General features: G+C 40.0%; 1 protein-coding gene across 1 annotated transcript in view; it reads left to right on the top strand.

The window, feature by feature from the left end:
- Positions 1–24,474, top strand: part of LOC308193528 (uncharacterized protein) — a 351,138-nt gene that overhangs the window by 59,296 nt on the left and 267,368 nt on the right. Inside the window, exons 3-5 of the mRNA XM_080588350.1 lie at positions 9,575–9,708; positions 10,177–10,301; positions 13,279–23,835. The gene's annotated coding sequence lies outside the window, so the exon portion shown is untranslated. The remainder of the gene's footprint in view (positions 1–9,574; positions 9,709–10,176; positions 10,302–13,278; positions 23,836–24,474) is intronic.

Genomic DNA, 24,474 nt, shown 5'->3' on the forward strand with positions numbered 1-24,474 from the left:
CTCTTTCTGAGAAGAAATGTCTCCTCATTTCCAACCCAAACCTCCCCTGGCACAACTTGATGCCATTCCCTCTTGTCCTATCATGAGTTATCTGCGAGAAGAGGCTGACCCACAGCTCCCCACACCTTCCTTTCAGGCAGTTGTAGAGAGCAATAAGGTCTCCCCTGAGCCTCCTCTTCTCCAGACTAAACAACTCCAGTTCCCTCAGCCGCTCCTCATAAGACTTGCATTCCAGACCCTTCTCCAGCTTCGTAGCCCTTCTCTGAACATGTTCCAGGACCTTGATGCTTTTCTTGTAGTGAAGGGCCCAAAACGGAACACAGTACTGGATGTGCGGCTTCACCAGACCTGAGTACAGGAGGATGATCACCTCCCTGGTTCTGCTGGCTACACTATTCCTGATACAAGCCAGGATGCCATTGGCCTTTTTGGCCACCTGGGCACACTGTCAGCTGATGTTCAGGCGAGCATCACCAACACCCCTTGTTAAATTAATGCATTAAATTAATGCATTAAATTAATGTTAAATTAATCCAAGTATCAGAAAATGTTGCAAATGAATGTTTCTCTCTGATTTCTGTTTATCAAATAGATGGGGAAAAGACTTGTTTAGAAATTAATTCAAAACAGATGCAAAACAAATGAATCCTGAACCTAGAGATCAGAATAAACTAATGTTTGCTTCATTAAGTACTTGCCATATTGTATAGTAAGCTTGGTTTACACGGTTAGCATATGTTGTTACAATCAAGGAAAGGTCAGATATGAAGGAATGTATTCTGTTTTACTGGTGTTTCAATTTCAACTGTGCCTGATACATGCAGAAGCATCCATCTAACAGTCATGTTAAACTGCAGCACTCTTCTGTCTCTCAGTTATTGGTTAATTCAATCTGAACGCATAGATTTTTCATCAGTCTTTAATTTGCTTAATTTTAGTGAGCTGTTGTCTTCAAAATTTTCCCATCTTTCAGCCTGGTGACTATCACATTGATGCCTTGTGCTATTCTTTCACTGTCATTTCCATTTCAATACAGATTTTATAGTTCATTACCTGTCAATCAGTTTTAAATGGTGCAGTGTTCATTTTATCATGTTCCGTAAAAGCTCCATGCTTTTTTTCAGTGTCTTACATTTATTTTAGTTTGATCTCTATTTATTTCTCTAAGCATTGCAAATATCTGTATCTATCTTCATTTTAATGTGTATTTATTTTAACAAATGCAATATTTTGTTTCGCATTGCATTCATTTGGAATGTTTATGCGAGCAAGTGAATTCTGACTTAATGGCAATCTGAAAATCCATATATGTTACAAATTTTTCCATAATACTTTTATTTGTTGTAGAACTTAAGAGGCTACATTTTCAGTCCTTGTCATAGTTCCACTAGAACAAAACCAGCAAACGAACACGGACTTAAATACTTTTTTATTAGAATATCATCTCCTCCTGGCTCTTCTGAACATGTAGGTCATGTTCACAAAGCTCTTACCTCATAACAGAGGCTCTGCACTTTTCTGACAATGGCCAGATAAAGTGACCTTAGTTATTTAGTAGAAGATTCCCTGGATGGTATTTTCTGCTCATGCTTTTGTTTCCACAGTATGCCATTATGTTGTGGAGTGTTACAGGGAAACTGTGTAAACAGAGATAAAAAGCGTTTTTATGTCTACTGATGTCAGAAAATCTGAAGAAGCTGCAAGGGTTCATGTTTGTTTGTTATTTGTATTAATACTAACTTTCCAAGTTTTATAAGAGTTTAACAAGATGAGATTGTGACTAATAAAAATAATATTAATATTAGAAGAATGAAGAAATTATTTTGAATTAATTAATGTCAATAACTATAGTTAATTAAATTTATTCAGTCTAGGTCAACTAGACTGCTTGATGCTAGCAGTGTAACCTAGAATTTTATGGATTGTTGCATAATTTATGTAGATGACAGTGTATTATTTTATTTTTGTCCTAGGCCCAGCACACAATCTCTGTTGTGCAGCATTAGAATTCAGTTAAAAAACAATCAAACAAACAACAACAACATAACTTGTTGCCTTCCTTTTCTGGAAGCATATATTTTTTTCTCTTGAGGTTATAAAGCAAAGACAAAAGTGATTGTGAATGCTTGGAGAAGGGATGGCATAGACAGTACCTGGGGAAGTACATATCAGCTGTTGGAGGATGTATCAGTTCTTCTCAACTCAGTTATATGGATCAGGTGAAAATGGGAGCATGAACACATAATTTTACTGAGTAGTCATTCAGAAACAGCTGTTGTCACCTTTGGACTGCACTGCAACATAACAGTTTTAATATTGTAACTTGTACCAGTAAATGACTCTATATAGCTGCATTTCCTTACATTCATCTATATATACATACTAGAAGTAAACAAACATCTTCAGCCTTAACAGACATATTATTTTTTAAATATTCATTATTCATGCTACCTAATTATTTTTATAAAAGTAATTTGTAACGAAAAATATTAATCAAATATTTTCTTGTGTTATGATTGTAAGACTAGAGGGTTTTTTAATTCAGTTTTGCTATAGTTCATCTCTCATTGCCCCATAATGGAAGCTGTTACATGCATCCTAATTCTCGAAATGTAGACTCTGATCTAATGTTTTACTTTTACTCATTTGTTTAGCTTTAAGCTTGAGAAGACTCATAGAATGCAGCACTCTATCTGACCTTAATGTAAACTGAGAACATTTCTTAAACCGTGACTATAGTTCATGATCTCCATTTAAGAAATTAATTCATTCTAGTTCAGCAGAACTGTATGAAAGCTGAGTTGGCATTAACATTTTCTCCTTAAAAAAAAAAAAAAAAGCTAATGTTACCAACTTTTTTTTTTATTACTTTTTTTTTGTCTTCTGATAAGTATAAAATATAAATAAAGGCTTTTACATTAGCAAAAAGTGCCATGTGATGGCATGCTGACATCAAACATGCTGACAAAACAGCTGATGTGGAAAATGGGGAATTCTACACCACATGAATTTTAAAAGGGTAGTCTTGAGGACTGAACACCTGTAGCTGTTGAAACACACTGAGGTTTATTTCAGTGGTGCATCTCTCAGTTTATTTTTTTTCTAGAAGGAATTGAGCTTGTGCATTCCAGGATCATTTCTGGTGAGAAGTACATTATGCGAATTAAGAAATTTGTATTGAAACATGCTACTGATCTGAAATGTACCCTCACTCAAAGTGCACCCATTGAAACCATCCTATTCTTCCAAAAGAAAGAAAAAATAAATTTACTATTATGTTTCCTTTTCTGCATGCAATAATAGAAAGAAGGTGTGATATCTACTTATTCTGACTATATTTATTAATAGATAGAAGCCTATGATACAGAAAAGAACTGTCACCTATTAGGACTTAGCTTGTTACAATTCACAGTGAAGAATAAAAGCACAAATTAAAAAAAAATAAATCAGGAACTATGATCATGTATTGTAACATGAGTGAACCTAATCTATGAATTTATTCCCATGCAGAGTACTTAGAAGGATATAAGTAGAAAAATATAAGTAATACAGGTAAATGAAACTCAAGGAATCTGTTTTGATGAATTCCTAGTCCAAATATTAAAGATAATGCACTACTTTAAGAAAAAAAATAGGGAGATGTATTTGCAGACACCGTGGCCTATTAATGACACATTTTCTTACTTTTTTTTCATAGATTGTAGAACTATTATGCTTATCATTGCTGGGAATTAATTTTAAGAGAACTCTCTTTGATGCAGAACACCTTCCCAATAGTCTTTTAGACTGGTATTGTGGCATAACCCTGGCAGGCAGTTAAGCACCACACAGACACTTCCTCACTTCTCCACAACAGTATGAGGAAGAGAATCAGAAAGGTAAAGTGAGAAAACTCATGGGTTGAGATAAAAACAGTTTACTAGGTAAAACAAAAGCTGTGCATGCAAGAAAAGCAAAACAAGAAATTGATTTACTACTTCCAATTGCTGAGCCACTTCCAGGAAAGCAGGGCTTATCACATGTAATGGTTACTAGGGAAGACAAACACCATCAGTCCAATGTCACCCCTCCTCGTTCTGTCCACCAGCTTTATTGCTGAACATAACACCATACGGTCATAGAATATCTCCGGCCAGTTTGGGTCAGCTGTCCTGGCTGTGTCTCCTCCCACCTCATTGTGCATGCCCCTGCCTCCTCACTGGCAAGGCAGTGTGAGAAGCTGAGAAGCTATTATCTTTTTTTTTTTTTTTCTTTAAATATATATATTAAATATAGCACCTCTCTGTCTCCTTCTCAGAGGTCCTTCTCATAAGTCAATGGAAATTTAGTTTGTCTCTTAGGAAACTGCTGGTTAACTAGCAGAGTTTGAGCATATCTGTTCTCTAGGGAAGAAAATCCTCCTAAACAGTAGAAGAAACTCTATTAAATCTACCTACTGAGTTACATAGTTGCATTTGCATATTGGTACTCTCATAAGTCATGTTTCTCAGCCTCAGTCATTTCTCCAGTTCTTGACCTTGTCTCTAAAGGTCTGTGGCTTGTAATTATATTTATTTATTTACTTATTTTCCTCTCACTGTCAATTTGTGGCTTCATGTCCACAGGTAAAAGAGTATTCAGCATTCTCACTCCCCAGTAGAGCTTTCTGAAGAGTCTAAGAAGAAGAGTGTAGTTTCATCTACAGTTAAAGACCTGTTTTCCAGTGTAATATCAATAAGCTCTTTCAGTTCAAAAGTGCAGGCACTGCAAATTTTAAGTAATGTGATGTCTTCTTTATTTACCTATCAAAAACCCTTTCAGTGGCTATCACTTCTACAGGAATGTGTAGGTGAGATACGGGCTCTTGTGGCTGATTCCCCTTTGCTATTTTCATAAGAAAAATAAAACAAAACAAAACAAAACAACCCTTATCAGGCTTTCAAAGGTTTTACCTGAGGAACTCTGTGAACACCATGTCTATCTGAAATCCCATGCTTCATCAGCAAATGCAACTCTCTACACATTAGGTTATAAATAGTCGTTGTTCTTTTACACTGACAGAAAAGCCTTCAGAAGGACTCTCCACCTCTTTGTGTCAAGGCTGGAAGACCTTGGGGTCTGCCAGAGTCCTCATAAAGAATACCATCCTGTTTACCATAGCATGTTGTAGATTGTCATCAAACTGCCAGCAGAGAAACTGCCTTACTTACAAGGACTCATCTGACCATTTTAAGCAGTGAGGCTGTCTTCCCTGTGGAACATCTCACACTTGACATTTGCAGAAAGGTCATCTGAAGCTCCTTTCACAAGTTTACTAAGCATTTTGCACTTGCTGAAGCATTCAATGATCATACAGCCTTTGGTAGAGTTATTCTTTAGTCTTTGTTTAATATATATATGCATATAACTGCATTATATTCAGTTAATATTAGGTTGTGTCTAGATTATTTTAAATATAACTTCTTCCTTACTTCAAAACCACTGTATGTTGTTCTTTTCTCTTTTATTCGTCTGATTACAGAATACCTACCTAATTTTACTTTACTTTCATTTTTTTCAATCTAAATCATCGTATTTTTGTAAGTTTCTTAGAATTGTAAGTGCATTGAGGATTTCAAAATGAGGTCTATGTATGATGTAGCTCCCTAAGTCTTAAACACAAATCTTAAAATTTTATATATAGTTTACTGCTTCCTGAAGTCACTGAGTCACTAGTTATGAATCAATGTTATTTGGAAACACCAGTCTTGTCTACGTTAAGCAAACAACCTCAGTCTCTCCAAATTCATACATTTCCATCTTTCTTGCCTAAAGTGCTCAATGCAGTAAGTATTTGTAGAGAGCGAATAAAACAGTAAGAGCTTCTTTCCATCAAACATCAGTCAAAGATGAAAGTCAGTTATCCTTAGGTTGTGAAATAGGATCACATTTAGAGGAATCATGCATGAGACTTTGCTTCCAGACCCTGCTTTTAAGATTGCTTTTAAAACTTATCCAATGACTATTTTAAGCAATTCCATCCACTTTAACATAGGTAAAATCATTGCTTCTGGTTAGGTCCCCCATATTTTCCCATGGAGTAAATTGTCTGTGTACACACATAGTATGTGACCTGTAAGCTCTGAAACTTAACTCATATTTTGTGTGTGTTTCTTTTTAGTTCAAAGTGCCTGAAATAATATGAGGACTGTGTCTTGGGTGGTCAGAATGGTAATTTCATAGCATAACACCAAGGATATTTGTTGCATGACATGAGATTTTGAATAAGGAGTGTTGGAGTACTGGGATATCACTGAAGGTGTCTGAAGAACTGAAGGAACTAAGTCTGCTTCCATCTTGTTGATATTACCTACAAAGAGAAGTCCTAGCATGAACTGAAGAGGATACCCGAGCTGCACCCACTTTTTGTCTCAAAAGGAACTAATTGGTTCACTTTTCATGAAAGCCTTGGAATTAATAACAAATATGCAGTGTAGATGATGATGGCCTCAAAACAGGAATAAAAGAATTTGTCAATGTAGGCATAACCACAGTCACTGTCCTGACCTCTTTCTAAGAAGAGAGACTTGAGATCTTATGTACAATACAGATTGGAATAACTAAACAAGATGTTCATACTGTATTTTTAGTAATGTTAAATACAACTTTATCTACATCCTAACATGGGAATCTATAGCAGATCCCTAGATTAAACAATAGAATCCCTTTTGCAGTCTTTCTTCTGAATTGTCCTAGTTAAGATTAACTACATTATGTCAGGTTAATCATTTTTAAACATTTATTTATTTATTTATTTTCCTTTGTGTATATTTTATTCCAACTAGTTTTAACTTACTTTAGTTTTTCAGGAATGGCTTTTGCCCTAACATAGTATTCTAGTTATGAAGGTTCTTTAATGTTTATAGCAGTTGTTCTCATGCATTGCAATACATTAACTAGTTTTGTGATTATAGCAGCTTGTATTAGTTGTTTCTTTCAGGTCTCTGCTGATGTTCTTGTTGAATTAGCTGTGTTGTCTGACTGTTGCTCTCATTAATATCAAACATTCTGTACTTATTTGCATAGGTCTACCAGCAAATACTCCTGTGCCCTTTACTATATCCTTATTTACCTGATTTTCTGCATACCCTATTACAGACGGTCATGGAAGTTGTCTTTATCAGTGTTCTCTTGTTTCCTATTTTAATACTCTTATGAGTCTTTACATACCTGATCCCAAAAGACGACATTCCAAAAGTAATTGGAATCTCTCTTACAAGAAAAATTTTCTTCCCATAGATGTTACCAGTAGTCAAATATCTTCAAAATTTCATCACACCTATTCTCAAGCCATCTGCTGAGTTTGACTAAGTTGCCACACCACTCAATGCATTCCTGTAGGGCAGAAAAAAACATTTCTTGTGACTAAAATTCTTGAAAGTCTCTCCGAGCCAGATGACTCAATGAGAGTAATTCCAAATATATCAGATCCATCTTGTATACTCCCTCTGGAGAGAGAGCTCCTTTCTGTTTGTTGCACTATACTCAGGACAATTTTTGTGCAATAAAGAAACACAACTGATGTGCAGAGACAATAATTCTTTATTGTTAGTCAATCAAAACAAACAAAGGAAGTACTTTTAGTTCAATTACGAGCAGTTAAAGTTCAGTTATAAGCACCTAAAGTTTATATGTGAGCACTTAAAGTTCAGTCATCTGGTGGTAGCTCATTACAAAAAATAAAATTAAAAAAAATGTTATATGCAGATTTTCTACCCCTTTCTATACCTTTGTGCTCATCTTTCCAATGTGTTGTCACAATGAGTTGTCAGCACTATAAATTCATTAATTCATTTTTGGAAGAAGTATGATGTCGATGGAAGTTGTTCCTCCTTACTCTCCCTGGAGCTATTTGTATGTTTGTGGACACAGTCTGCTTTCTTCTTTTTTTGTTTGTTTGTTTGTTTGTGTTTTTTCATTTTTTTGTTTTGTTAATTATTATTATTGTTTACTCATAATTCTGAGTTTTATTAGATACGGTACTTTAGATATACTGGGTAATTGTTCTTGTTGGTGGACTTGGAGGTGCCCTATCAGATGTGCTTATGCTCCCAGCCTTGGTACAGAGATCAAAGAAGCACAGTGAGAATCATTGTGTAGTGGTAAAAACTGTGCCTGTGTGAACTCTTGATAAAAACAGGTGAAACTAGCAGGCCGGTGATCTCCTAGCATGGACCCAGTTTAGCGGTTCCTGCATTCCCACTTGTGTGCCTGTGCTCCTGTACCTTTTCTTGGGCGCTGCTTCAGGAATCCCCCAGTTGGCAAGGTAATGAGAATAAATCTACTCTTTGCATTTTAGCTGCAAGTCTGTGAGTGTTCCTGATGCCTGCCTGTGCTGACTCACACAAGTGCCTTTTGGTGTGTGTGTGTGGCTTTTATTTTTTTTGATTTATTGGTATTTTTATGATACTAGATAACTTAATAGCTGAGCATTTAATAGGAATCAATATGAAACAGTTATTTTTGGTGTTCTGTTTTACATGGCAAAAATAAGGATCCTTTTTTTTTTTCTTTTTTTTTTTTTTTGCAAGTTGATCTCCAACTAAAAAAGAATTACCATTTTCCAAGTTTGACACCATGGTCTTAATGCACTGACACTCCAAAACATAAGATGAAGGTTAAGTTTATCCTAGACATTCATCTTCCCAAGTAACTGAGCTAACTGTGGATACAGGATAAGCATAATGGAAACTGATGCAGCAGATTTCTAGAATTGCATATTTAACCATTATTCCTTATCAATTTCAATATCAAGAAGTGTTCCAGGAGGTGTGAGGGCAGAAAGTGGTCTTTCAGAGCAAATCAGGTGTATCAATTTATATAGAGGATGTGAAGGAGATGGTACAGAATACTTTAGCTTTACCCTTGCCACATGTTCCATCTCCTTTTTCCCCCCTTTTATTTTTTTTGGGGGGGGGGGTGTTAATTTTTTTTCCAAGTTTTATACCATTTTTTCCCAATTATTTTCTCCTCGCATTGTTATTTCCCTCCCCCCCCCCCCCAGTAGTAAAATAAATCCCAAATTGGCTATGTTTTGAGGTAGATCTTCCATAATGTTTTCTGTTAAGTGAGCATATGCAAAGCACCAGAAGGACATGCAAATTATAAATCTAGGTTTTATTAAGGTATAACTAAAACAGGTTATTTATTTATTTATTTATTTATTTATTTATTTATTTATCTATTTTAATATACAAGTACAGATCTGCTGCCTAACACAAACTGAAATCACAAAAGCACTGAATCACAGAAAGGTCAAGGTTAGAAGGGACTGCTGGAGATCATCTAGTGCACCCCCCGTGCTCAAGCAGGGTTACCTAGAGAATGTAGACTCCACAACCTCTCTGGGCAATCTATGCCAGTTCTCTGTCACCCTCACAGTAATGAAGTGTTTTCTCATATTTAGCCGGAACCTCCTGCGTGTTAGTTAGTGCCTTTTGCCTCTTGTCCTGTCACTGGGCAACACTGAAATTAGGAAGGTTTGGATACAGTCTCCACTGAGCCTATTCTGTCTTTACAGGAGGAGTCTGTGCTTGATTCTTTTTCTCCTTTACAGAATTACAAGACAATATTTCACCTTTCCAGAAGTTTCTATTTGACTGAAATTGTAGCAGCCAGGAAAAGACAAATAAGCATCTTTCTCACTTTGCTGTACAATCACCCCTTTTTGAAGAAATATAATATAACATGGTAAGCAAACAAACAAAAATACACTGTATGTCATCTTTTATCTGACCTTTTTGAGTGTTCTTACTGTACTATATTCAATGATACAGATGACTTAATTTTTTTCCAGGAAGGAGAAGGTACACTAGGGCAGCAATCTACTCCAGTGGTCACTCTGTTATCTGTGTTTTCATCACAACTTCTCCCTAGAGCAGATCCTAAAACATAATCATCTAAGATAAAGACTATGTGCTCTTTACTTTTTAAATTCACATATCAGAAAAAATCAAGGTTTTACTCTGCACATTTTCCTCACTCTAAGTTCCTTGCTATGTCTCACCAAACCAAGAAAAAATGGGAGCACATGTTCTTTTTCTCCTTCAAGAGGAATCTTACTATCATGTTCTCAATTCCTCTTTAAGAGTGCAGAGACCTCTAGAAATGGCTTGAATTATTTATTTTTGTCATTGTTTATCCTTTTTTTTTTTTTAGGTGTAACAGGAGGATAACTTCAAGCAATTGAGAACCAGAGAGAAACTATAGTATGTTGCTGGATTTGTTTTGATCAGAATCTACTGTCTATATGCTGTAATAGGACCCACTGCAGTTTTCAGAAGGTGATCACGCTGCCTGGATGACCTGGCTAGCACTAACCACAGTTGCACTGCAGATATTGGTTTAGCATATTTGTACTAAATCCAAATGAAAAAGCATTTTAAATGACTTACATTGTTTTGTCAGCCTGGAGTCAAGTATAAGACGTCATTTTCAAATTTAGTGTAGCTTGAACTGTAATGAACTTGAACTAGATGGTTTCAGCTGCAGGTGAACTTGAACAAAAACTGGACCAAAAGTCCAATGAAGGCTGTGACCATTTCAAATATTTATTCATTAAAATCTAATGATACAGTCAGGAGGACTATGATACTTATGAAAGGGGGTTTCCTCTTCATGGTCCCACTTGGATTAGTTCTGTTCCTTTTTACAACTTTATATAACACAGTTCACTTTCTTGGTCTTTCTTCATTGATTCATTTTCCCATGTTTCATTAAAGTTTTACTATACGAGTGGTATTTTCCATGTGCTCTTAGCTCTCATTGTTATCCCTAACATCAGTTTGATCCAGCTCAAAAATTTACATTCTTTTAATGACCAGTTAAGGACCATCTGTGATTGAAGCTTACTGCCTTGCAGCCAATATATTGTCCTGTACTTTTACTTTGAAGTAACTGTTTACTCCCATCATCACTATTTAGTCTCTTCTGTTTTATTCACAGTGTTCTCAGAAAGTAAACAAACTAGCTTTTCTTAGATGGCATTAATAGGTGAAAGATAATAGGTGAAAGATACATTCCAGAAGCACATACTTCTACTGCTACTAAACTTTCAGTCTGTGATCCATGATAAATTTATGCTGAAGTAAATACAGCTGATCTATACATACTGCAGACAGCAGGACCTTAGCACCAGCTTGTACTGCAGGTATATTACCATTGGGCCATGATAGCTACTTATGGAGCCCAAGGTGTTTGTCCTGAGCATCTCTGATTCTCTTGCACTTCAGGCTTCTTACTTACTGGTGCTCCTCACTCAGTTTTCAGTCCAGGAGCTCATCCCACCTGATAATGTTTAATTACTGTCAGGGAACAGGTCATCTCCTCCTCCACACCAGCTCCACAGTCAGAAATCAAAAGGAGTCAACTTATCTAACCGCAGCCTTTTGATGAAAACCATATCATAGTTTAATAAATAATTAACAAACAAAGAGACTCTCTGTCACAAGTGAAATATTTGTTGGAATTCAAAATATAAGTTTTATGATTTGCTTGATTGTATAATTTTAATCGTTATGGAAAGAGACTTAAAAGTTTTAACCTGACTTAAGGGAGCTAGATGAGCTGGATATTTTGAGGTGACTGTCAACAGATGGTATGCTTGTGTAAATTATATATGTTTGTATAAAATATATATAAAATCCAAATTTTATATATATATATAAAAATTGAAATCACACATAATGTATATATATGCTTTCAATGTAATGCACAACTCATAAACTACAAAATCATTTGTATCAAAGTCATAAAACTTGTTTCAAACCTCTAGTGAACCATTTCTGTGTTAAACATAGGTTTTCATTTCCACCAGACATCATGTGCAAGGGGAAACTAAATGTGGAATGCTGGTGTCATCATCTAATGAATCTGATATATAGCAGTCTCTATCCATACATTCTTAATAATATACAAATTCTTATAGAAACAATATTTTCATTACTTGAAATTGACATTTATTTGCAATATTACTGCTATCATGTCTACAAGTACTGTAGCAAAACATATTAGTACTTTTCTTACAATGCTCTCAATTTTTTTGGGTGATTCAGATTCAGGCATTGCCTTCTTATAGCAGATGGCTGAATGGTGATTCAAGATGCTAATTAGTCTTTTGCATTTTCCAGCTAACCTTAGGTAGACACATTCCTCTGAGAGATGATTACAGTATGTGGTGTTAAACACTAGCAGATATTTGCTAGAAGACTTTTGTAATGAGCCTTTTTATACAGTAAAATAGTGATTAACTATGGTATAGTAAACACACGATACCAGCAAGACTGTAATTAACAGCATTGTGGCATTTTAAAGGACTGATTTACATATTTTAACATTCTCTTATCGTGGGGGCTCTTCAGTTGGAACTAAGAAATAATTGTAGAAGTTCAGGGAAAGCTGCTAAAATGAGAGAGCTGTTGAATTTCTATCTGGAGCCTATCATTCATCAATAGGTGTAGTAAAAGAGAGAAAATGTGGTAAAAAAGCTGGTCATTGTAAATAAAACATGCATAGAGGGAAACAGGAAGCAAAGGCTCAGAGATATATGTTAGATAAGAGTCAGGATTAAATCTATCTGCAAATATACATTTTTCTTCATACAAAAAATAAAATAAAATAAAATATTTCTGTTTAAAGGAGACATTAGTCCATCTCATCTGATTTGCATCCACATCTCATTAAATAAACATATTCTAGAATCATGTCAGAAATAAGTAAATGTCTAAGCACAGTGAAGCATCGAAATAACCTGACAACACACCTTATTTTGTGTGGAAATACATAACATTCCTATTCACACGGAAGTAAGGTTGAAAAAAAGTTAAAAAAAAAAAAACCAACTGAGAAGGGGAAAATAAAAGCATTCTACTGCTGGAATTCCTTTGTTGTTTAGTATTAACTTAGCTACATCAAATAATGGCATTGATATAATCTCTATATACCTGTTAGTTCTGTATGATGAGAAAGTGACAGAATAAGTATCACACTATGCATTAACTTCACATTATCGAAACCAAATGAATACCTGTTTTCTGCAAGTGGTTCATTATATTCTATACAAGTCAGTTTTCTGTGAATTTCTGTAGAAAAAAAAAAAAATAGTGATACCTTCTTATTCACACACTTAAATGTAGTCAGCGCTGGCTCTTTCCTTGGTGCCTGTGGGGTCCATCCCCAGCAGAGCTTTGTAGTCCTGAGTAAAATCTTCTTGAGTCTTACATCTTTTTTTCTTTCTTTTTTTTTTCTTTTTTCTAATTGCAGATGATGCACATGCTAGAATGAAGCCCAGCACACTAACATAGCAGAACGAAACATATACCAGAAGCACACAGTGGAAGAGGAAGTATATGTCCGTATAGCGGGGATGTCCTCAGTGGGGATTTCCCTCTTTATCCCCAAACTTCCAGAGACAAATCCATGGGAATTTGGGCTCAGCATGAAAAGTGAGACATAAGAGAAAGTTTTAAGGCCCTTCACAAAGTAATGATACTTTTTTACTCTTTTCCAACGTATACCAGCTAAACATTTTCATCTTGTTAGTAATATCTTGACAACGAATAACCTCTGTTGTTGATTTGCGGGATATTTTTCTTGTGTTGTGACAAACGTGCACACACATGTCTATTGGAAAAGATTTTCCTGTGCTCCCAACAAACTATAAAGCATTAGAGCTTCCACTGTTTGCACTTATTTCATCCTGTTCTACCTAGTAGAAGAAACAAAAAGATTATACTGCATTTAAGCAAACGAATTAAGTAAAATATCTTTTAGTCAAATGAAATAATGGAAAAGAAACTGAAGCTGCTTTTGAAAACTGAATGCAGAACTGATAAAGCAGTTTCAAATGTCAAAATTCTTATATCTTAAAATGCCCTGCATTTGAAATTTGAGTGGTTTTTCAAAATAATTAATAATTATTATTAATTCTGGGCATGCAGTATATTTTCCATCTACTAAACTTTGAAATTTAAGAAGTGCTCCTTTTCTTTGGAAGTGTGAAACTAAAACTTTTCAGGGGAAAAATGAAAACTGAATAAGAAAAAATCAGGCAGATAACACAAAACTGAGTGTCTCTACTTTCATTTCCTGTTGGTGATGGTCATTCACTAAACTACAAAAAAGGATGGTTCTGTAATTGCAGTAGATGGTTACAGGCTCTTCAGGAGGGTCAAGCAGGGCAGGTGAGGTGGGGTGGTGGTGCTGTATGTAAAAGAGGGTCTGGACTGCGTGGACCTTGCAGCTGGTGATGACAAAGTTGAAAGCCTCTGGGTAAGGATTAAGGGACAAACAAATAAAGGGGATGTTGTTCTGGGAGTCTGTTACAGACCACCCAGCCAGGATGACGACACTGATGAATTATTCTTTGAGGAACTAAGAGTTACCTCAAGATCAACTGCCCTTGTCCTAATGGGAGACTTCAACTTGCCAGATGTTAACTGGGAATATCACACAGCTGACACAAGCAGGTCCAGGAGGTTCCTAAAGCACCTTGATGATAACTTCTTGGTGCAGGTGGTAAGGGAGCCAACTAGGAAAGGTGCCCTCCTAGATCTGCTGCTGGAGAACAGAGAGGGTCTTGTGGGGGATGTGGCAATTGGCAGCTGTCTTGGTCATAGTGACATGAAGAGGTTGAGTAAAATTTTTCATGACAGGAGGAAAACTGCCACCAAAACTTTAGCCCTGGATATGGGGAGAGCAGACTTCAGGCTGCTCAGGGTACTAGTTAGCAAGGTCCAGCGGGGAAACTGCTTTTGAAGGCATTGGAATCCATCAGTGCTGGCCAGTCTTTAAGCACTGCTTCCTAAAGGCATAAGATCGAGCAATTCCAAAATATCAGAAGTCAAGGCAGGGCAGAAGGCCAGCTTGGCTAACCAGAGATCTTCTTCTGGAGGTTAGGCAGAAAAAGAAAGTGTATGGCTGCTGGAAACAGGGTCAGGCAATGTGGAAGGACTACAGGGATGCTGTTCCCCTTTGTAGGGAGAAAATTTTTGCGGCCAAAGCCCAATTAGAGTTGAAACTAGCCAGGACTGTGGGAGACAATAAAAAGGTCTTTTTTAAATATGTGAACAGAAAAAGCAGGACCAGAGAAAACATAGGTCTACTGCTTGATGGGGATGGTCACCTCACAGACAAGGACATAGACAAAGCAGAGACATTTAATATATTCTTTGCCTCTGTCTTCAACGCTGATGATGGGCTTTGTGATGCCGGGTGCCCTGAGCTGAAGGACTGTGACAGTGGGAATGATAAACTCCCAGCCAACCCTGAAAGTATGCAGGATTTGCTGCTCCACCTGAAACAATACAAGTCCATGGGTCCGCCCAGGATTTATCCCAGGGTGCTCGGAGAGCTGGCTGACATCATATCTCAATTACTTTTCAATGGTCTTGGGAATATAGAGAGGTCCCAGTGACTGGAAGCTGGCAAACCCTGTGCCAATTTTCAAGAAGGGCAAGAAAGAAGACCCTGGTAACTACAGGCCTGTCAGTCTCACGTCAGTGCCTGGTAAAATTATCGAGAAAATTGTCCTGGGAATTATTGAAACACATCTGGGGGACAATGCAGTCATAGGTCACAGCCAACATGGGTTCACAAGGGGTAGGACCTGCTTAAAAATTTGGATTTCCTTTTATGATGTGATCACCCATCTTGGTGATCAAGGGAAGCCAGTGGTTGTAATCTTTCTGGATTTCAGAAAAAGCTTTCGATACAGTTTCTCATAGGATCCTACTGGACAAAATGTCGAGCATAAAGCTAGATAAAAATATAATATGATGGGTGAATAATTGGCTGACAGGTAGGACTCAAAGGGTTATAGTAAATGGGGTTACAACAGGCTGGTGGCCAGTCACCAGTGGGATCCCCCAGGGCTCCATTTTAGGGACAGTTCTTTCCAATAGTTTCATAAACAACTTGTATGTAGGACTAGAAGGAGTTTTGAGTAAATTTGCTGATGATACTAAACTGGGAGGAGCTGTTGACTCTGTTGAGGGTGGAAAGGCCTTGCAGAGAGATCTGGACCAATTGGAGAGCTAGGCAATCACCAACAGAATGAAGTTTAACAAGAGCAAGTGCTGGGTCCTGCAGCTGGTAAGGGGAAACCCTGGCTATATGTACAGACAGGGCAATGAGATTCTGGAGAGCAGCCCCCCAGAGAGGGATCCAGGGATTGTGGTTGATAGCAAGTTGAATATGAGCCAGCAGTGTGCCCTGGCAGCCAGGAGGGCAAACTGTATCCTGTGGTGTATCAAGCACGGCATTGCTAGTCAGTTGAGGGAAGTGATTGTCCCACTCTACTCTGTGCTCGTGAAGCCTCACCTCGAGTACTGTGTGCAGTTCTGGGCACCACAGTACAAAAAGGTTGTGAAACTATTGGAAAGTGTCCAGAAAAGGGCTACAGAGATGGTGAAGGGCCTAGAGGAAAGACATACAAGGAGCGACTGCGGCCACTTTGTCTATTCAGCCTGGAAAAGAGGAGGCTGAGGAGAGACATCATGGTGGTCTACAGCTCCCTCACAAGGGGGGAGCGGCGCGGCAGGTGTTGATACCCTCTCTGGTGACAGCAACAGGACCCAAGGGAATGTCATGAAGTTGTGACAGGGGAAGTTCAGGTCGGATATCAGGAAAAGTTTCTTCACTGAGAGGGAAGCACTGGAACAGGCTCCCCAGGGACGTAGTCATGACACCAAGCCTGTCAGTGTTTAAGAAGCATTTGGACTGTGCTCTTAGTCATATGGTCTGAATTTTGGGGTAGATCTGTGTGGAGCCAGTAGTTGGACTCGATGATCCTTGTGGGTCCCTTCCAACTTGGGATATTCTATGATTCTATGATCTAGCCATGTTAAAGAGAGAAAATTCAAATTGAATTTTATTTGAAATATCACTTAAAGAAAATGAATAGTATCAGGAGAGAGTAGATAATGAAAAATAATAATAAAACAAATAGAAAAAGGCACACTACCTCCATATAGTCAGTTAGTTAACTTGCATTGTGGATTAATTGTTAACTAAGGGCCTTGATATTTTATATCAGAAGAGCAATCATGCATCTTATCTCACTGTCTTTCCTTTAGGCTTTAGACTTGGATCCAGAGATTCTTTTTCAGTAAGTTGGCTTTCATATCTGATGTATTCTTACAATGAAGTTTACATTAGATAAATTAGCATTTTCTAACTACCACCACTCCTTCTTACAAAAAAAAAAAAAAAAAGTTGTTTAATGCTGAAATATTATGACAGTTTTAACACTGATTCTAGGAATTTGTAACCAATGGTTTAACTTGAGTCAAAGGTTTTTGTTTTGGCTTCGGCTTCAGTGGATATGTAATATAGGTATGTTGATAAAAGTTGCCTAAAGGAAGGGAAGAAAGTTGTAAAGTGTCTTGAAACTCATACCTTCATTACAGATATTTATGATTTTCAGTACTGTTAAACTCATATGAGAATGAGATTCACTCTGAGAAGGTAAGTAATACTTGTGTTGTGAATAACTGATAGGGACTGATGCAGACTAAAGTGCGATTTGAATTTTGCTTTATCCTTTCAGAAGTGCAGGGAGAGTCAGACGATTGACAAATTAATGGATGGCTTCTAGTCTTTGTAATTTTAGTAATTTAATCTCATGTTTAGTATTTGGTTATTAAATATAAATGTTTGTGGCTGCAGTCAGTAAAATTCTTATTTCTTGGCATGTGTGGACACACTCTGAGGCTATTTCAGTGTGAGACATTATATACATCGTTTACCACAGGAGATCTTTTTTTAAGGATAAGACTGAGGTGATAGCTAATAAGAAAACACCTGTAAGAAAGAAATGTTGTTTCTCTGTAAACATTATTTTTAGTTTTTACTCAACCCCCTGACTGTCCTGAGGGAAGAGAGGGCTGTCGTGGGTACAGGTGTGCCCTGCTCAAGGAACTGCTTGAGCAGATGGCTGAGCTGCAGCAAGAAATCGGCAGCCTGAGGGGCTCCTGGGAGTCTCTGAGGGAGACAGATAGGAGGTGTCAACCTACCCTTACTGAAGTCCAGCAGCCCCCTCTAAGTCCCTGCAAAGGGTAGCAGCTGATTCAGCTGCTCACCTGCAGAACAGAGGGCTTGACAGCCCACGAGAGGAAAGGGGCTGGACCCTCATCTCTGCTTGAAGCAGAAGGAGGCATCTGCCCCCAACACCCATGATGCCACCAACCCCCACGGTGTCCCTGGGTAATAGATTCGAGGCTCTCGGTCAGGAAAAGGATGAGCATCTGGAGAGCAGTAGGAACACAGGCCCTGTGAAGCATGTCAATGTTGAGGGAAGTACCAAGCACAGGGAGCAGGGCTGGATGGGGCACATCATCCAAACCAGTGCCACAAAAAAAGCGCGGAGAATCTTAGTGATGGGTGACTCCTTGCTGGGGGGCACCGAGGCTCCTGTTTGCTGTCTGGATAACCTCTCCAGAGAGGTGTGTTGTATTCCTGGAACACATGTCAGAGACGTTAGGAAGGCTCTGCTGCAGCTCATTAAACCAGAGGACTATTATCCTCTTATCATCATTCAGGCTGGGTCCCAGGAAGCTGAAACAAGGAAAATGAGTAACATTAAAAAAGACTTTGCATCCCTTGGAAGGATGTTGAAGGAATCAGGGGTGCAGGTAGCATTCTCTGTCTTCCCGATGCGTGACCAGGACCCAGAAAGAAGGAGGAAAATGGGACAGGTAAATGACTGGCTGAGGGGGTGGTGTCTAGACCAAGGCTTTGGGGATTTTGATCTTGGGCAGGCCTTTGAGAAGCTGATGTGGGCTGCTGATGGACTCTGACTCAGCAAGTGGGGCACAAGTGCATTGGGGAGCAAGCTCTCTGGACTGATTACCAGGGCTTTAAACTAGGTTCGACGGGGGAAGGGAGGGGAGTTAAATGTGACAGAGAAGGGCTGGGGGATGTTGTCACTGCTGTCACTGTTGAAGATAGTAGGGAAACCCCCCTGAGTTGTGCCATAGGTTCATCTGAGGGCTCCTCAGAGAAGGTCATGTTCCCGATACCCCATCCAGAATCTTCTTGCATCCCTCTAGGGGTAACTGCGCCTGCTGCTTCCCTAAAGTGCCTGTATACCAATGCACGAAGCATGGGAAATAAACAGGATGAGCTCAAGACCTGTGTATGGTTGCAGGGCCACGATCTCATTGTGATCACGGAGACGTGGTGGGACGGCTCGCATGACTGGAATGCTGTCATGGAGGGCTACGTCCTTCATAGGAAAGACAGGCTGGGGAAACGAGGGGGAGGAGTTGCCCTTTATGTGAAGGAGCAATTAGAATGTACCCAGCTCCACCTGGGGGAGCGTAAAGAATGAGTGGAGAGCTTGTGGGTGAGAATTAAGGGGTGGGCTGCTATGGGTGACACTGTTGTGGGGGTGTACCACAGGTCACCAGATCAGGTGGAAGAGGTCAATGAGGCCTTCTACAAGCACCTGGAAGTAGCCTCGCGATCCTGGATGCTGGTTCTCATGGGGGACATTAATCATCCAGACATCTGTTGGGTAAGCAACTTGGCCAAGCACGCACAGTACAAATGGTTCCTATAATGCGTTGAAGATAATTTTCTGATGCAGGTGATGGAGGAGCTGATGAGGTGGGGGGTGCTTCTGGACCTTGTTCTTACCAACAGGGATGGGCTTGTTAGGGATGTGAAGGTTGGGGGCAGCTTGGGATGCAGCGATCATGAGATGGTGGAGTTCAAGATGGAACTTGGTGGAAGAAGTAAGGCAAAAAGTAGGATTGCTACCCTGGACTTTTGGAGAGCCAACTTTGACCTCTTCCAGGACCTACTTGGGGGTATTGCATGGTCTAGTTTGCTAGAAGGTAAAGGTGCTTATGAGAGCTGGGCAACGTTTAAACAGCACTTCTTCCAAGTTCAGGATCGGTGTATTCCTAAGAGTAGGAAATCAGGGAAGGGGGGCAGAAGACCTGCGTGGATGAGCAAGGAGCTCATCGACAAGATCAAAAGGAAGAAGAAGGGCTATGAAACGTGGAAAATGGGCCTGTCTCCTTGGGAGGAGTATAGGAGTGCTGTCAGGGCCTGCAGAGATGCAACGAGGAAGGCTAAAGCCCACCTGAAGATGAAGCTGTCAAAGGAGATAAAGGATAATACGTTTTTTTTGTTTTGTTTTGTTTTCTTTTCTTTTTTTTTTTTTTAAGTATGTAAACAGTAAAAGGAAGACTAGGGATAATGTTGGTCCCCTGGTGAATGAGGGGGGTATCCTGGTAATGGGGGATGCTGAGAAGGCGGAGATACTGAATGCCTTCTTTGCTTCAGTCTTTGCTTCAAAGACTCCCCCTTGGGACTCCTGGACCCTGGAGGGAGGAGAAAGAGTCTGGGAAATGAAGAGCTCCCCTCTGGTTGAGAAGAGAGTGGTTCAGGAGTGTCTGAGTGAGATGACCGCACACAAATCCATGGGCCCTGATGGAATGCATCCACGTATGCTGAGTGAGCTGGCAGAGGTGATTGCCAAACCACTCTCTATCATCTTTGACAGGTCTTCGAGAACAGGAGAGATGCCTGAGGACTGGAGGATGGCCAATGTCACTCCAGCCTTTAAAAAGGGCAAGGAGGATCTGGGAAACTACAGGCCAGTCAGTCTCACCTCTGTCCCTGGAAAGGTGTTGGAACAGCTTGTTCTGGATGCCATCTTCAAGCAATTGGAAGAGAAGAAGTTTATGAGGAGTAGTCAGCATGGATTCACCAAGAGGAAATCATTCTTGACCAACTTCATTGCCTTCTATGATCATCACCAGCTGGGTAGATGGGGGGAGAGCAGTGGATGTCATCTACCTTGACTTCAGCAAGGCTTTTGGTACTGTCTCCCATGACATTCTGCTAGCAAGCTGAGAAAGTGTGGGGTAGATGAGTGGACAGTAAAGTAGGTTGAGAACTGGCTGACTGGCTGAGCTCAGAGGGTGGTGATCAGCAGCACAGAGTCCAGCTGGAGACCTGTGACTAGCAGTGTTCCCCAGGGGTCGGTGCTGGGTCCAGTCTTGTTCAGCATCTTTATCAACTACCTTGATGAGGGAATAGTGTCCACCCTCAGCAAGTACACTGATGATACAAAGCTGGGAGGAGTGGCTGACATGCCAGAAGGCTGTGATGCCATTCAGTGAGACCTGGACAGGCTGGAGAGCTGGGCAGGAAGAAATCAAATGCGGTTTAACAAAAGCAAGTGTAGAGTCCTGCACCCGGGAAGGAACAACTGCATGTATCAGTACGGGCTGGGGGACGACCTGCTGGAGAGGAGCTCTGTGGAGAAGGACCTGGGGGTCCTGGTGGACGACAGGTTGGCCATGAGCCAGCAGTGTGCCCGGGTGGCCAAGAGGGCCAGTGGGATCCTGGCATGCATTAAAAGGAACGTGGCCAGCAGGTCAAGGGAGGTGATCCTCCCCCTCTACTCTGCCCTGGTCAGGCCTCACCTGGAGTACTGTGTCCAGTTCTGGGCTTCCCGGTACAAAAAAGACAGGGATCTCCTGGAAAGAGTCCAGCGGAGGGCCACAAAGATGATATGGGTCCTGGAGCGTCTCCCCTATGAGGAAAGGCTGAGAGACCTGGGTCTGTTCAGCCTTGAGAAAAGAAGACTGAGAGGGGATCTTATCAATGTTTATAAATACCTGAAGTGTGGGAGACAAAGGGATATGGCCAACCTCTTTTCAGTGGTCTGTGGGGACAGGACAAGGGGCAATAGCCACAAAATGGAGCACAGGAAGTTCTAAACCAATATGAGAAAGAACTTCTTCACAGTGAGGGTGACGGAGCACTGGAACAAGCTGCCCAGGGAGGTTGTGGAGTCTCCTCTGGAGATATTCAAGACCTGTCTGGATGCCTATGTGTGCAACTTGCTCTAGGGAACCTGCTTTGGCAGGGGGGTTGGACCAAATGATCTTTCGAGGTCCCTTCCAACCCCTACAATTCTGTGATTCTGTGATTTTTTACGTTGTCATTCACTGAAATAGTAGTGAATGTCATTCACTACTATTTCATCGTAGTTATTACATTTCAAGTGATACCTGAAAAATATTTTAATACAACATAGTAATACCTCACCATTCTGTGCATAGGCCAGACTCTCCAATCTAGATATTTAAAATTAAGCTTAAAAATTCTTATTTAAGCATGACTTTTGCAATAGCCTCTTTTTCAAAGGTGCTGAAATGAACCTGAATTTCTTTTTCTGTCTTAAAACAAAACAGCAACTTTTCAGCTGGGTAATTCAGAGGAGGTCACTTTATTTTGTTCTTCTCTAAGTGTACAGAATAAATTTGAAAGGTGAAGAAATGTTGTTACAGAGTGCTGCACTGCACCTGTGTCTAGTTTAATTAATTCTATAGTAGAAGACTACCTGAGAGTGTCTAGGGTTTCTCTTTTTCTTTTTTTTTTTCTTTTTTTTTTTTTCTGAGATGCCCAGAATTTGATAACACACCACACTGTAGAAATTCACAAAGATCATTCCTTTCTAACTTAAATAGCTAGTCAAGTCTGCAATTATTAATGAAACACAAACATGGCATAATCTTGGCTGCAGTTGGTTTTGTTAAAAATATAATTGCACCACATAATATACAAATAAAAGAAAAATAATGTCACAGCAGCTGGAGCAACTGGGGTCCTAGCATCCGATACTTCTGCTCCCAGCCACGGGGTGGAGGCGGTCTGTGTTCCCAAACCAGCTACCGGGGCGGGGGGGGGAAGTGCGGCGTGGGTGAGTCTACTGCAGGCTCCACACCAGCAACTGGAGCAGGGCCACAGGTTGCAGCCCCTGTGACTTGTGCTGGCTGCTGGACGGGGCCACGTGTCTGTATCTTCCCCAGATATCTTCCCCAGCCTGGTATGCCTGGGGTGTGCCTGTTTACCAGGAAACTTTAAGCTGGACCAGGCAGTGAGTAGTGGGCACCTTGGATCCAGGCCGGGGTATCAGGCGGGCAGGAGGGCCATGCTGGTACACCTAGTGGTGGGACCTGTGAATGCTGTGTGCGTGAGGGACGAGCCTGTGAGTGTTGCATAATTACCACACAGACACCAGGGTTCTTTGAGGATCAGTAACTGCTATTACTTTACTGATGACAATAACTTCAACTCCTATCGAGGACATAACTTCAGCTCTCACTTTACTGAGGACAGGCACCCTTCTTATACCAATCGCTCTACAGCCGTACTTTTCCACTAACTATTCATTGGTCAACAACTTTGCCTGGCAACAGCAAACACCCACCAACTTCCATGTCTTCACTGGCTGGAGAACAAGCAGTCCAAGACAGCAAGGCATCTCCTAAATCACCCTTCTTTGTTCCTTCTAAACTCTTTACATTCCTCATGGCCTCATCATTAAGGGTCCGATGTTATCACCAACCATGGGGCTTGTCCGACCCCCACGGCCACACTCCCACATGTGAGTGCTGTGTGTGTGCAGCAATCTTCAGGCTGGACCAGCCAGTAGGTGACCCGTGAAGTGGGTAAGCAGGCCCAGAAGGATTTCTTATCTTTTAGATAAGTTTCCTTTTCTAGATTTTTTCCAGGATTTCTCGGTATCTGGGTAGCATATGACCAGAAATCAGTCAAAATAACAGCACATACATGCTGTGTGTGTAAAGCACATTTAACACATCTTCATATATATATAGTTGTTGTGGTTTAACCCAGCTGGCAGCTAAACACCACACAGCTGTTCGCTCACCCTCCCCCCTCCCTCTCTGGGATGGGGGAGAGAAACAGGAAAATGAAGCCTGTAGGCTGAGATAAAGACAGTTTATTAAGACAGGAAAATAATAATAATAATAATAATAATAATAATAATAATGTGTACGAAACAAGTGATGTACAATGCAATTGCTCACCACCCGCTGACCGATGCCCAGCCTATCCCCGAGCAGCCGGCCCCCCACCCCGGCCAGCCACCCCTATATATTGTTTAGCATGACGTCAGATGGTATGGAATACCCCTTTGGCCAGTTTGGGTCAGCTGTCCTGGGTCTGTCCCCTCCCAGCTCCTGCTGCACCCCCAGCCTGCCCGCTGGCAGGACAGAGCGAGAAGCTGAAAAGTCCTTGGCTTGGTGTAAGCACTGCTCTGCAACAATTAAAACATCAGCATGTTATCAGCACTCTTGTCATCCTAATCCAAAACATAGCACCCTACCAGCTACTAGGAGGAAAATTAATTCTGTCCTAACTGAAACCAGGACAATAGTACAAGTCCAATTGTACTTATCTTCACTCTCCTAATATTCTGTAAGCCTGATTATTACCAGATTGCATTATACAGAGTAGATATCCCAGGCAGAAACCTGATATAGCTGTTACCACAATTGATTTATTTTTTTATTTTTTTATTTTTTTCTAAAACTAAAACTACAATGCATTGGACTGGAAGGGACTTTATGGATCATTTAACTTAATCCCTTCCTTGAAAGCCATCTATACAGCAATAACACACAATTCCTG

Source organism: Anser brachyrhynchus (genome assembly GCF_964034855.1).
Source record: "Anser brachyrhynchus genome assembly, chromosome: 1".
NCBI classification, from domain to species: domain Eukaryota; kingdom Metazoa; phylum Chordata; class Aves; order Anseriformes; family Anatidae; genus Anser; species Anser brachyrhynchus.